The 12419-nt window shown below is 41.6% G+C and overlaps 1 long non-coding RNA gene across 1 annotated transcript; it reads left to right on the top strand.

Annotated features, from left to right (window-relative positions):
* The first annotated feature begins 2763 nt into the window (after positions 1-2763).
* LOC107518318 lies at positions 2764-11036 on the top strand. The gene is made up of 3 exons (XR_001598816.2): positions 2764-2975; positions 4483-4726; positions 10699-11036. It is a non-coding gene; the product is annotated as an uncharacterized LOC107518318 (long non-coding RNA).
* Positions 11037-12419: the final 1383 nt, after the last annotated feature.

Here is a 12419-nt window from a genome sequence, read left to right as displayed (position 1 = left end):
GGACAGGTTCTCAAGTCTGCCCTTGGGCGGCTGAGGACCACAGTTCTCTTCTTCCTCTGTATTCCTACGCCCCAAGCCCACACCCAGTTCCTATTACTGCATGGGTGATGTTTCTTTCAAGGATGCAGACTCCTCTGAGTTTCCTCTGTAACAGTCCTTGGAATCCATCTTGCAGCCAAGGGGCTGTAACTCAGTCTTTGGGAACTGCTGAACTTGAAGGTGGGCCCTCAGCACGAATGCCTCCTCAGTCCCAAACCAAGCCGAGCTCTGGAACTGTACCTCATCTCTTTCTCAGGGGACCATGTTACATTGTTATTCTGCAACATTAGTCATGAATATTGGCTGCAGGTTGTGTCAGAGTTTCACTAGCTGCTGTAACAAGTTGAACCCTGATTTCAGTAGTTTAACACATTAGAAGCCTACTTATCACTTAGGAGTCCAGTGCCAGATTCACAGTTAGCTAGTAACTTTTGGTCATGTGGCTACTTCTACTGTGTGGCTCTTTCAATCCTAGGACCTGAAAGTTCTCTGCATCTAACTGGCAGATGTAGAAAAGTCACATTCTTTTTTTTTTTTCTTCTGTTTTTGTTGTTGTTGTTGTTGTTGTTGTTGTTGTCGTTGTGATAAAATATACATAAAATTTATCATTTTAATAATTTTAAGTGTATAGTTCAGTGACATAAAGCACATTTAAATTGTGCAACCATCACTGCCATCCATCTCCAGAACTGTTTCATCTTTCCAAACTGAAATATTAAACACTAACTCCCCATTCCACCTCCCCTCCAGCCCCTGGCAACCACCACTCTACTTTCTGTCTCTGAATTTGGCCTCTCCATGTTGCTCATATAAGTGCGATCATACAATATTTGCCCTTTGCGATAGACTCATTTCACTGTGCATAATATCTTCAAGGTTCATCCATGATGTAGCACATGTTAGACTTTCATTTCTTTTTAAGTCTGAATAATATTCCATTGCATGTATGTACCACATTGTGTTTATGCATTCATCTGTCAGTGGATATGAGGGTTGTTTCTACCTGTTAGCTACTTACACCCTTCTCTTAACCACCTTGACCTACAAATGACACATTTCTGATCACACTCCACAGGAGAACCTATTGCATGGCTCCACCTACATGTAAGGGAATGTAGCCTCTGGTTGGGAAACCACTTTATGGAAACAGTTCAGCTGCAGAACGTGAGGCACAATTTGTTGGTGGACTACTAACCATCTCTGCCACACACATCCCCACCTTTCACTTCCTGTGACAGCTATTTACCATGGCCCAAGAAAAAAATTTTTTTCCCCTCCAGTTTCAGTTTCTAACAGAACAAAGAATTTGAGATCTAAATGCACTGTCAATAAATATAGCTAATATTTGTGTAATCTTTTGCAGTTTGTCATGTCCTTTCATATGGCATTGTGGTTCGAGTTCTCATTCTGATTCTGTCACTTTCTCTTTGGTGGTATTTGCAGAGCCCTTAGTGCTACGACAAATTCAATAAGTAGTAATTGTTAATCTTTAGAGTAACACAAGGTGTGCATGATTCCCCCCACTTGTATAGATGAGGATACTGAATCTCAGAGAGATTAGGTAATTCGTTCAGCCAGATCATAAATGATGACACCCTCTCTCTGCCTAGAACCCTCTTTTCATCACAGGTTTGAAAAGTAACCTTGATGTCCTTCAATGCAAACTTTGAGCCCTCAGACCAAACTCTGCTTCCTGAATGCCTCCTTGCACTAGAGCTGGTGGACGGTCCCCTCCAGGACCCAAGCTGAGCCCACTGGAAAGTGTGATAAGAGGGCCTGTCACTCAGGAGCCCCGCTTACGCTCCTGGATCCCAGAAGCTTCCCAGGACCCTTGAGGCACACACACAAATTTTTCCACTGCTACCGCCACTTTCTAACAACACCTATGGAGCCCCAACTTTGTTTCAGGCCGTAGAGACGCAAGTGGGAATAAGAAGGATTCTTGCCCTCCAAAGAGCACATCGTCCAACCAGTGAGACAGATATGCGAATGCTTACTCTCACATCGAGTGGTGAGCGATACACAGAGTGACAGACAAAGTGCTATGGGAATTCAGATGCGGGAGTAATTAATTTTGCCTGACATGTCGTGGCACGCTACGACAAAAAAGCGACACCTGGGCTGAGTGTGGACAGCTAAGAGGACTGGAGTAGAGCTATTTCAGATAGACGAGACAACAAAGTCTCAACGGTGCCAAAGGGCATGGTGGTTTGTGGATAAAGAGTAGGTACTGTGAGGGCAAAGTGCGAGGGACAGAGGGTGGGGGTCAGGGATAAAGGGCCATGATTCTGCAGTTGAGGAAAAAATATTATTTTTTTCTTTTTTAAAAATAATTCATTTTTCGACTAGAGTTGACATATAATATTATATTAGTTTCAGGTGTCAAACATAGTGATTCGATATTTATATACCTTACAAAGAGGCAAAGAGATTATTAAGGGCTAATATGGCCATAAACATCTAACACAAAGTTTCCTCTGGCTGGAGTGAACAATGAGGAAACTAAACTAATTAGCCCATTTTATTCTAACCCTACTTGTTTTTAGAGGTCAAGCCCAACCCAGCCATCCTGGGGTCATTCATGATGCCAACAGGTTCACCCTAGGCAAAGTTCAGGACATCCACCTGAGGACACCCATATTCTTTTATTAATACGTCCTTCTTTGTCTATAGGTGATGACTTTGTGATAGACTTTCTCTCCTCTTTTTGATTTATAGGGCGAGACTAAGCTAAACCCCAAGTTAGTTATCTGGAAGCCAGGGTCTCTCTCTGACACCTGCAAAGACAGAATTCAAGCCTGAGGATGCCGGGACCACTGTAGCTTCCCTCCTCTCCCACGAACTGAGTGTGAAGGAGGTGGCAAAGGGAGACCAAGAAGGAGGCGGGAGAGGCAACAGTGGAGTGGTGTCAGAACCCAGTTCATCGTCCGTGACAGGTATTCGGCAGCACTCCTCTCACATGAGAACTGGCTTCACCATCCCCAGATTCATTTTTCTAAGTAATTTACAGATAGAGACAGAAAGCGAAGGAATTCTAGGTCACTTGATTTGATGGCACATGCCCGTGGAAGTGTGGAAAAGGTCAAAATGGTATCAAGTTTGATCCCTGAGTTTGGCAGGGTTCAGCTCAAACATATTATTTAATATGTGCTGATGTATCTTTAGTAACTACATGGGTGTCATTCACGTGTGATACATGATCTCAAGAATAGCTGACCAAAGTTTTGTAAATCAGATCATTTTAAATGTTGTTTAGGGGAGTTTACTGTTTAGAAGGGCTATGTGGCCAATCTTTTTTTTTTTTTAAAGTAATTCTCTTGTATTATAAGTCTTTTCTCCATCTAGATGTTGGGATTTCCAGCAGAGGATGCATTCACTTATGAATACAGGTGGCTGAGACGTACAGTGTGAGGTCGAAGTCAGAATACACCCCTGATTAACTCCTGTAAACTGGTAAATCATCCAGGGAGTGAAAACCATTTTATGAATTAGTTCATCCAAACATTTGCCGAGAACCTACCTATGTCAACCCTGACAACACAGTGATGAAGGGGAAGTGCTTTCTTCCTCCAAGGACCTTACAGTCTAGTGGCAAAGATAAGCAAGTACACAGCTCCCTATAGCACAGCATCCCAGGCGCCAGGCACTGTGTAAACTGTGATTAATTCTTATCTCTTTTTGTTGAACATCTAATCAAGATACTAAGTCATCTGGCTTTTCCTCCTGCAAACTGGCCCTCAGTGGGATCCATGTCTATTATTATGAAGATCACATAATGTCATTATGAAGTAATCATAAATGACACTGTCAGTTTGATACAAAAGTTGATTTGAAAAAGAAATCAGATTCTCTCATCAACATACATTACTATATTTGCAAAAGCTCTAATTGGCAAAAGCTCAGATGCCTTCTTATTAACTATTTCATTTTCCTTTCCAGTTTTGTTCTACTCTTCGGGATGACTTTGTACAACAATGTGCTGGATTTCTTAATTCTTCTGACCCCTCCAGGTAAGGAGTTGTGATGATATTCAGTAATGGGGCAGCTGAAATGTTCAAAAGTCAAGGCAGAGCCAATGATTGGGTTTCATAAGAAACCATGAGTCTAAGCTGCTGGTCAACATATCTCAGCACAGCAAAAGTATTGAAACCAGAATTTGTTTTGCAGGAGTGTAGTTGAGGAAGTTAGGAAATGACATTGAAAGGTCTAAAGGTAAAAAGATTTTTGGATGGAAGTTATAGGAATATAAGTTTGGGAGCAAAACAATGAAGAGTTTATTAAAGTTGGAGGCAGCCAAGACTGGTGGAGGTAGTGGGCTTTCGGGCCGGGCAGAGGCCAAGCAGTGGAGTGATGACAGTCATGGGTTCCTCACTGGGTGGCAGGTTGGATCAGATGAACTCTATAGCCATTCGGGCTCAACTTAAGTCCTTGCTCTGCTTTCAGCTGATGGAACAGACGTCGGCCAGCAACATCACCTCTCCTGGGCTCCATTTTATCACCGCTAAGTTGGAAAGAGGGAGCAATTATCAGAGCCCCTTATGGCCACTGGGGGTGAACCCCAGACCTACAGCCTTGGATCCTAAAGGGGAGTGAGCACAGTCTTGGGAGTTGGGACTCTAGATCCATCAACTCTACCTGATGACTTGGAAGTTTCTTCAATCCCCAATATTGGACACCAGCAAGACAGGTTAGTCTTGTCCTAATTATTATTTAGATGATGATTTAGCTCATTCTTGAGCAAGGCTTGAATCAAGTCAGACCTGTTAATTGAATCAAAGTTATATAATCACATTTGGGCACTTAAATGCAAACCAATTACGTTGGAGCCCAAGCATCTTATACACAAGGAGGGAGTTTTAGTAAGTGTCAGGAATGTATGCTGATACACAAAGCCTAACCCTTAAAGTGAAGGGTGGAGCATTTCAGGGCACTCCTGTTTCGATGAAGTTGTTCTAATGATTATTGCTCTGGGCACATTCTGGGAAGATGATGGAAACACCTCAAACAAGTACGACATCTATGTTACCCCAGGTTGTTGAACCCATTACATTTGGAACATGTCTCTTTGTAGCATTTGGCTTGGCTTATAAATGCATTATCAGATCCTGTAGGAGGCATTTGCAAGGAGACCTTCCTTGGCCTTTCTGGTTATCACCATTCCCTCTTCCTTTCCCTTGACAAACATATGCCACAGGGTCCGATTAGGCATTTAAGTCTTCACTTGTACCTCTTTCTAGTTTCCAATCTCAGTCCCGTTGCCTTCAAATCTCACATTCTTCAAATACTGACCTCCTCCTCTACAAACAGTTGGAAAAATAGGTAGGAAGCAGTGGAGAAGTCACTGATGTGTTGATATGGGGACTAGCAACATAAAACAACATATAAGGAAGAAGGTATCAGACTCGGGTTTGGAGTTTGTCCCTAAACTTTATAAGACTTATTAAGGCTGAACAGCTTTGGGGTGGGGTGAGGGGACTGTAGCCTGTAGGTTCCCTATGTATTCTGCCTTCTTCGCTTGAGAGACCAGATGCCTGGTCTCTGTCCAGTGTTAAGAACAGACATGGCTGAGAGGAAAGAAAGAATAATTAGGGGGATCATTTTATAAACTATATAAATGTCTAACCAGTGTACTGTATACTTGAAACTAATAAAATAAAATCAAAAAGAAAAAAAATAGAACTGACCTGGCTGGCTTTGACGAGATCAGCCAGCCTTAAAAATAACCAGATCCCTTTGCTGGAGATGGCACACTCCCAAAGAAAGCACTTTCTGCTCTCACATTTTGTCTGTGTCTCTGAAACCAAATCATCAAGTCCCTCTGAAGAGGGACATTCTAGGGAGAGTTTCATTTTCACCACCATCCTGTCCAGGGAACCCTCGCAAACTCAGAGTTGTGAAAGTCAGGGAGAGGCCACTAACTGGAGGTGGAGTCCTTAGAATAAATTTCATTGTAAGCATGTGGCTGAATGTGTCACAGGTGGGCAGGCATGCTAGTGTGCCCTGAACGCAGCTTCTGGCCAGAGGACTTGATTTTTGCAAGGCCAAATGAAACAGCAGGCTGTTTTTTTCAAATAGGCTTCATTAGACCCACAGAGGACTAACCTTCAGCCTAACTTTGGATGATTCTTTTCTTGCCAGGAATTATGTTAAATGATTCTATCTAGAACTGAAGGTCTCACTTTGAGAGTCAACTATCAAGGGTTTATATTTATTCCAGGGCAGCCCTTCTCCTCCTTCCTCCCAGGGCATCTGTGACACAGATAAGGCCATGACATCTGGCAGGGCTGGCAGGAGTATTAAGTTGAGGTGGAAATGTGGGTGTTTTCTCAGAACAGATCTGAGAAAACATTCCAAACCAACCCTTCCATACCTGAACACAACCCCTGAGCAACAATCAAGATAAGGGCAAAATAGTCTCACCTCTCACAGGAAAGTGCAGAGCAAAGGTCACGCCTGTTATGTGCCAGAGCTCAGGGGAGAAGAAGGCTCAGCTGGGCCCAGCTCGTTCGCTTGATGGACCTCCACGAACACTGCTCTGGAGACTAGGGCATGCGAAGGGGAAAATAAAACACCACTCATACCTGGGCTCTGGGTTGGCTGCCACAAGCCCTCAGGATGTCTACAGAGCTGAATGGTGGGGAGAAAAGAACCAAAGCTGGTTCACACTACACGATATCAATACTTATTATGAAGCTACTATAATCAGGATACGGTTTCATTTAGGTAAGGATCCACAAACAGATCAATTGAACGGAAGGGAAAGTACAGAAATATACCCATACATATACATTTTATTGATTTTTGACAAAGGCATCATGAATTTTCAGTGGCAAAACTGGGTAACTAAACCAGATAAAATGAGCCTCAGTTGCCGCTTCACGCTACACATAAAGTTTAATTCAAGGTAGAATATAGACCTATATATAAAAACTAAAATTCTAGAGCTTCAAAAGAAGACATAGAAGATTATCTTCCTGAGATTAGGAAAAATTTTCTCAGATAGGACATGGAAAACGGTAGTTTTACAAGGAAAAAGAAAGATTAATTAGACTTTATAAAATTTAAATCTTCTGCTCTTTTAAAGAAACCATTAAGAAAAATATTCATAATGCATGTATCTGACAAAGATTTATATCCAGACTATATGAAGAATTCTCACAAATCAATAACAAAAAGATAAACAACTCAATTTTTAAAAGATGGATAAAAGATTTGAACAGACAACTCATGAAAGAAGATATATGAATGGCAAATAAACACATGAAAAGGTGCTCAATATCACTAGTCATCAAGAAAATGCATATTAAAATCACAATGTGGTACCATTTCAAATTTACTCAAATGGCTATAATTAAAAGCTGGTGAGGATGTGGAGCGATTGGGTCTCTTTTACATCACTGGTTGTAAAAATGGTACACTGAAAAATCGTATGCTGATTTCTCATAAAATTAAATATAGAAATATAGAAATAAGTTTCTGTGTTTACAAGCCACTCAGTCTATGGCATTCTGTTATAGCAGCCAAACAGAATAAGGCTTCTACCTTATGACCCAATAATTCCCCTGGGGGGTACTTACCACCCTCCCTACCCCAAATGAAAACATAGAAGAATTTTTAAAAGATGTTCACAGAAACTTTCTTCATAATGGCCCCCAAACTGGAAATAACTCAAATGCCTATCAACAGGATGGATAGACAATTATGGGATATTCATACAATCAAATACTACTTGGCAGTCTTTCTCTTCACACATATATATACTCATATTTACACCAGTGTGAGTTCACACTGATGCCTACAATTCCAATCCAGCCACTGTAAGATTTATTTTTCTTTCTTTCCATATTTGTCACTCTTTTTCTCTGACAGTGACATTCACCATCCTTAATATATTTCCGATTGGATCAATCTCTCTTGATAATAGAGAAAATAAAATAGAATAAACATTGCTAAAAGAGTCATTTAAAACAGACTTGGGAGGCTGTTGAGAAAGTGGAGCCTATGCATATCTCATGCCTCTGTTCCCAGAACTGCTATTAAGTTGCTAACTTGTTGCTAAACTCAGCTCAAGGCTGAGCAATAGACATCCTGGAACCACAACTGCTGCATAGGAAGGCAGGTACTTTACGTCTTTCTTGCAGTTTTTGCCTCCCTCATTTGCATATTGGAACTAACCAATCCCTATTAACCTAACTAGCATCCGTTGTTTGCCTCAAGGCCCTAAATGGGAACTGCGCTTGTGGTTTTTGCCTTTGTAAATCCTACCTTTCTTTGCTCTATTCAGAACAGTTTAGATTGCCCCTAAATCTGTGTCTCCCAGATTACAATCCTTTCTGCTCAAAGAAATGCTTTTTTGTTTTTTATTAAAGCCTAAACCTATTCTTTGGTTAACACTCCGTATGCAATTGGTCTCCCAACTCTTGCCCACTGGATGCCCTCTTTACCACACACAGGCTCTGACACCACACTTTGGGCTGTCCCTCCATGTGGATGTCCTCCTTATTCCACTAGGGTGACACACTGCTGCTGCCCGCTGAGTTCCCCCATTGTGGACACCTACGTTGTCTTGCCCTCCTCATGGCTTTAGGACCAAATGGCACAGGAAGAAAAGGGAAGTGGCAAGGAGCAGAAGAGGAAAAGAAACAGATGGGTTTAACTCATAATTATTATTATTATTTTATAATTTAAATTCATTTTTCCCCCCTTCTAAACCAGGTCCTGAGGAGCCTCAACTTTTACAACCAAGTTGCGGGGGCGGGGCGGGGGGGGCAAAGAATTTTCTTGGACAAAAGAGCAGTTCTCTCTCAAAGAAAAATTCTCTCATGCCACTAATGGCATTTATTCAGACAGCTGCTAGCTTTAAAAATAATAATAGTTTTTTTCTTCTCACGTCAATAATATCAGCGAAGTCTTTCTTTATGCCTAATGACAGGCACATATTTATCTGCTTTAACTCTTTTGGGCTAGGTTGTCCTCATTTTATGAATGAGAAGTTTGAGTCTCAGAAGGATTAACAGAGTAGCCGGGACTTGCAATACAACTTTTTTCCCTCTAAAACTTGTGTTTTCTACCATACTGATGGCTTTCCGATAATCTACCAAGAGGCCAACACACACAATTAACTTTAATTGGCTGAGAAGAATTTTTCTGGTAGTCTGGGGAACCCAGATGAGAGGACTCTGTAGAAAGACGGTCTAGAGCAGGCTTCCTGGAGGAAGGAACATCTAATCAGCCAGAAACGTCCAGCCAGATCCAGGAGTCGGGAACAGGGAATTCACAGAGGCATGAAGGGCTATTTTTTTTGTAAAATAACAGGTTTCCAAACACATTCTATGATTCCATAGATTAGCATTAGATTTAACCATTTGCTTTCAACTTATTAGAGATTTAATATTTAATTTTTAAAATCTAGTGATGTATTAGGCTCACATCAACCCTGGAAGAAGTTAGAGATAACAGGCATTGAGTCAGGAAAAATTTCAATATGAAGTTTATTATACAAAAGATGTAAAATGCATAAACCCCTCCATATTAAATTTAGTACTACATTTTTTGCTGAAATAAACTCTTTTTTATTACAAATTTAGAGACCATTTAAATATGGGTTTGAAATATCTGTATATTGAATAATGCTGATACATCTATGAAATAATATTATTTTCCCCACACATGTCCTTTCTTTATTTCCCAAATTAATTTCTAGTTTTAAATACTTCTTTTTCCCCCAATTGTTCAATCTTTGCAAGATAAAACCTGAAAATTTACTATTTTTATTTATTGTCGAAAAATAAAACATGAGCCATAACTCAAAGGGGGGAGCTCGGAATGCAGGCCCAGCTCACTGACTTCTGTAAAAGAAGCTCCAGCATACACGCCCCCATATTTCCCTCTGCACTGGCCCCCCGCAGTGGCGAGTGTAGTTTGTTGGGGAATGCCTGTGATCTGGTGTATGGAGATTCAAAGTTGCTGTGGAGTTGAGGGAGAGTATCCGGAGGAGAGAATAGGCCCTGTATTCATGCTGGGCTTTATACTCCAGGCAAACGAGTGTTACAAAGGCTCTTAATGGGAGAAACATGATTAATCTGTTTAGGAAGGTACCATATTTCATTAAATCTAAGGGGCAGCCATCAGTGAGGATTTGGTCCCAGGATCCACCGTGGATACCAAAATCTGTCAATGCTCAAGTCCCTTATATAAAACAAGGTAATATTTATGTATAACCTAAGCACATCCACCTATATACGTTAAATCATCTCTGTTTTACTTACAATACCTAATGCAATATAAGTAATTGTATTGTGTAGGAAATAAGAAGAAAAAGTCCTTACATGGTTAGTATAGACACCACTACCATAGGCCTAGTCACATATTACATATCAGCAACAAAGTAATGTTTTCTTTTTAGAATATTTTCCATCTGCAGATGGTTGAATCTGTAGATGCAGATCCTGTAGATATGAAGGGCTGACTCTATCTTACTATAAGATCCACCATTAGTAGATGTATCTCTAGGAAAGAAAATATACCAAGATGGTGAAAGGGGCAGAGTAGGCCACCAAAGGGCTCCACTCCCAGTGGAAGGGTAAACAAAAAATGAACCCACTTTGCAGAAAGGGAAGCAACAGCAAGGAAAACTGAATGCCTTAACCTTGGCACTAGGTGAAGGAAGGAAACAACCTCCCGTGAGAACGTGAACCATGGAATGGCACTCGCACAGGTTTGCGGTCTGAAGTCACACCACCGCTGTGGTCTAAGAAACGGCACACAGAAATGTAAGTGGGTCTCAGGTTGTGCTGGCGGAAATAAACACATCAGCAGTTCTCAGAGGTGGGAAAATATGCACTGGTATGAAATGGGGAAATATGGTAATTAGAAGCAATTCAGAGAAAAATAGCAGAAAGCAGAGCCTCCTCCTTGTGGCCATCCGCATGGATCTCAAGCCTGTCTCTGGACCTTTTCATGCTTCCAACACAAAGGAAGTCCCTTTCCCTGGGTGTGCCCACTTCCTGTAGGCTTACAGAATTATTTGGCCCCCAAATAATTGGGAGAAATTGGGAGTTGTTCTAGATGCTTCCTTCTTCCTCACTCCTGGTTGTGGATTGACAGACTTGTGGCAGGGCCCCTAAATGACTGTTTTCTCACTCAGACACCCTGGGTAGGCCCAGGAATCTGACATCGTTAGTGACCCCAAATGGTCAGATCTCAGAATCTGACTTACCTGAGACCAAAGCGTATGAATGAGAAGAGAATTTAATCGATGTGCAGTATAACATATACTTGCTAGGAGCACTGGAGACACAAGTTCACTGGCTAGGGTGTGTGCTTCCTGAAGGCCACCACTAAGGGGGCCAAATTATTCTGTACAAGTTGTCTAATGGCTCTAAAGTCAGCACCGAGAGAAGGGAGGTAGTCCGCGATGGACGGAGGGAGGACCCATGGCACATACAGATGCCTAGTCTTATAGCCATCCTCTCATTTAATCCTTAAACAGCCTTATGAGGTGGAATATTATCACCGCCGCGGTAAAAGTCCTTACATGGTTAATACAGACTTACCGAGTTTACAGTAAAGCTCAGATTGATTAAGTCACTTGCCCGAGGTCACACAGTAGAAGCTGGGATTTGAACTCAGGTAGCTCCTCTCCTAACCCAGCACTTTTTGCTGCCACGCTCTGTAATTCATGCTCACAAAATGAAAAGGAGGTTTTGAATGCTGTAGGAATGTCAAGTAAGATTAGGATGTAAAGTACAGCAGGGGGAATGTAGTCAATAATATTGTAATAACTATGTTTTGTGTCAGATGGGCACTAGATTTATTGGGGTGATCACTTCATAAGGTATATAAATGTCTAATCACTGTGTTAACGCTAATATAATACTGTATGTCAGTTGTAGTTGGAAAAAAATAATTAAAAAGAAAAAAAAAAGATTAGGCCCTCTTTGCCTATCACAGGAACGATTTATAAAGGGAGGGGTATGATGGTTAGGAACGAGGTTTCAGTGGGTTGAGGAGGGATTGGGTGTGAGGAAGAAGAAAACTCTACTGTAGATCTCTTTCGTGAAGTGTGGCAATTGAAAGAGTTGGCAGTTGGATTTTTTAATTTTTTTAAGATTGAGAGGAACTTGGCCCAGGAACTCTGCAGAGGCAGCAAGGATCAGATTCAGGAGGGAAGGGGAAAGCCCTGAATGAGACGAGGGACACATTCTCGTAGCCTGAACACGGGAACCAGGATTGTCTGGAGATATTGGAAGTTTATGGGCGCAGGAGGTGGAGGGGCTGTACCCTGTTTCTCAGTGGAACAAGTGGTGAGGCCATTAGCTGAGAGCGAGGGAAATGTGGCCCTGAAGACAAGGCCACGTTCGTGCAGCCACCACGGAAAA

Source organism: Rousettus aegyptiacus, unplaced genomic scaffold (assembly GCF_014176215.1).
Source record: "Rousettus aegyptiacus isolate mRouAeg1 unplaced genomic scaffold, mRouAeg1.p scaffold_m13_p_7, whole genome shotgun sequence".
NCBI classification, from domain to species: domain Eukaryota; kingdom Metazoa; phylum Chordata; class Mammalia; order Chiroptera; family Pteropodidae; genus Rousettus; species Rousettus aegyptiacus.
The sequence above is the reverse complement of the archived record's forward strand: the minus strand, read 5'-3'. Positions and strand labels throughout refer to the sequence as shown.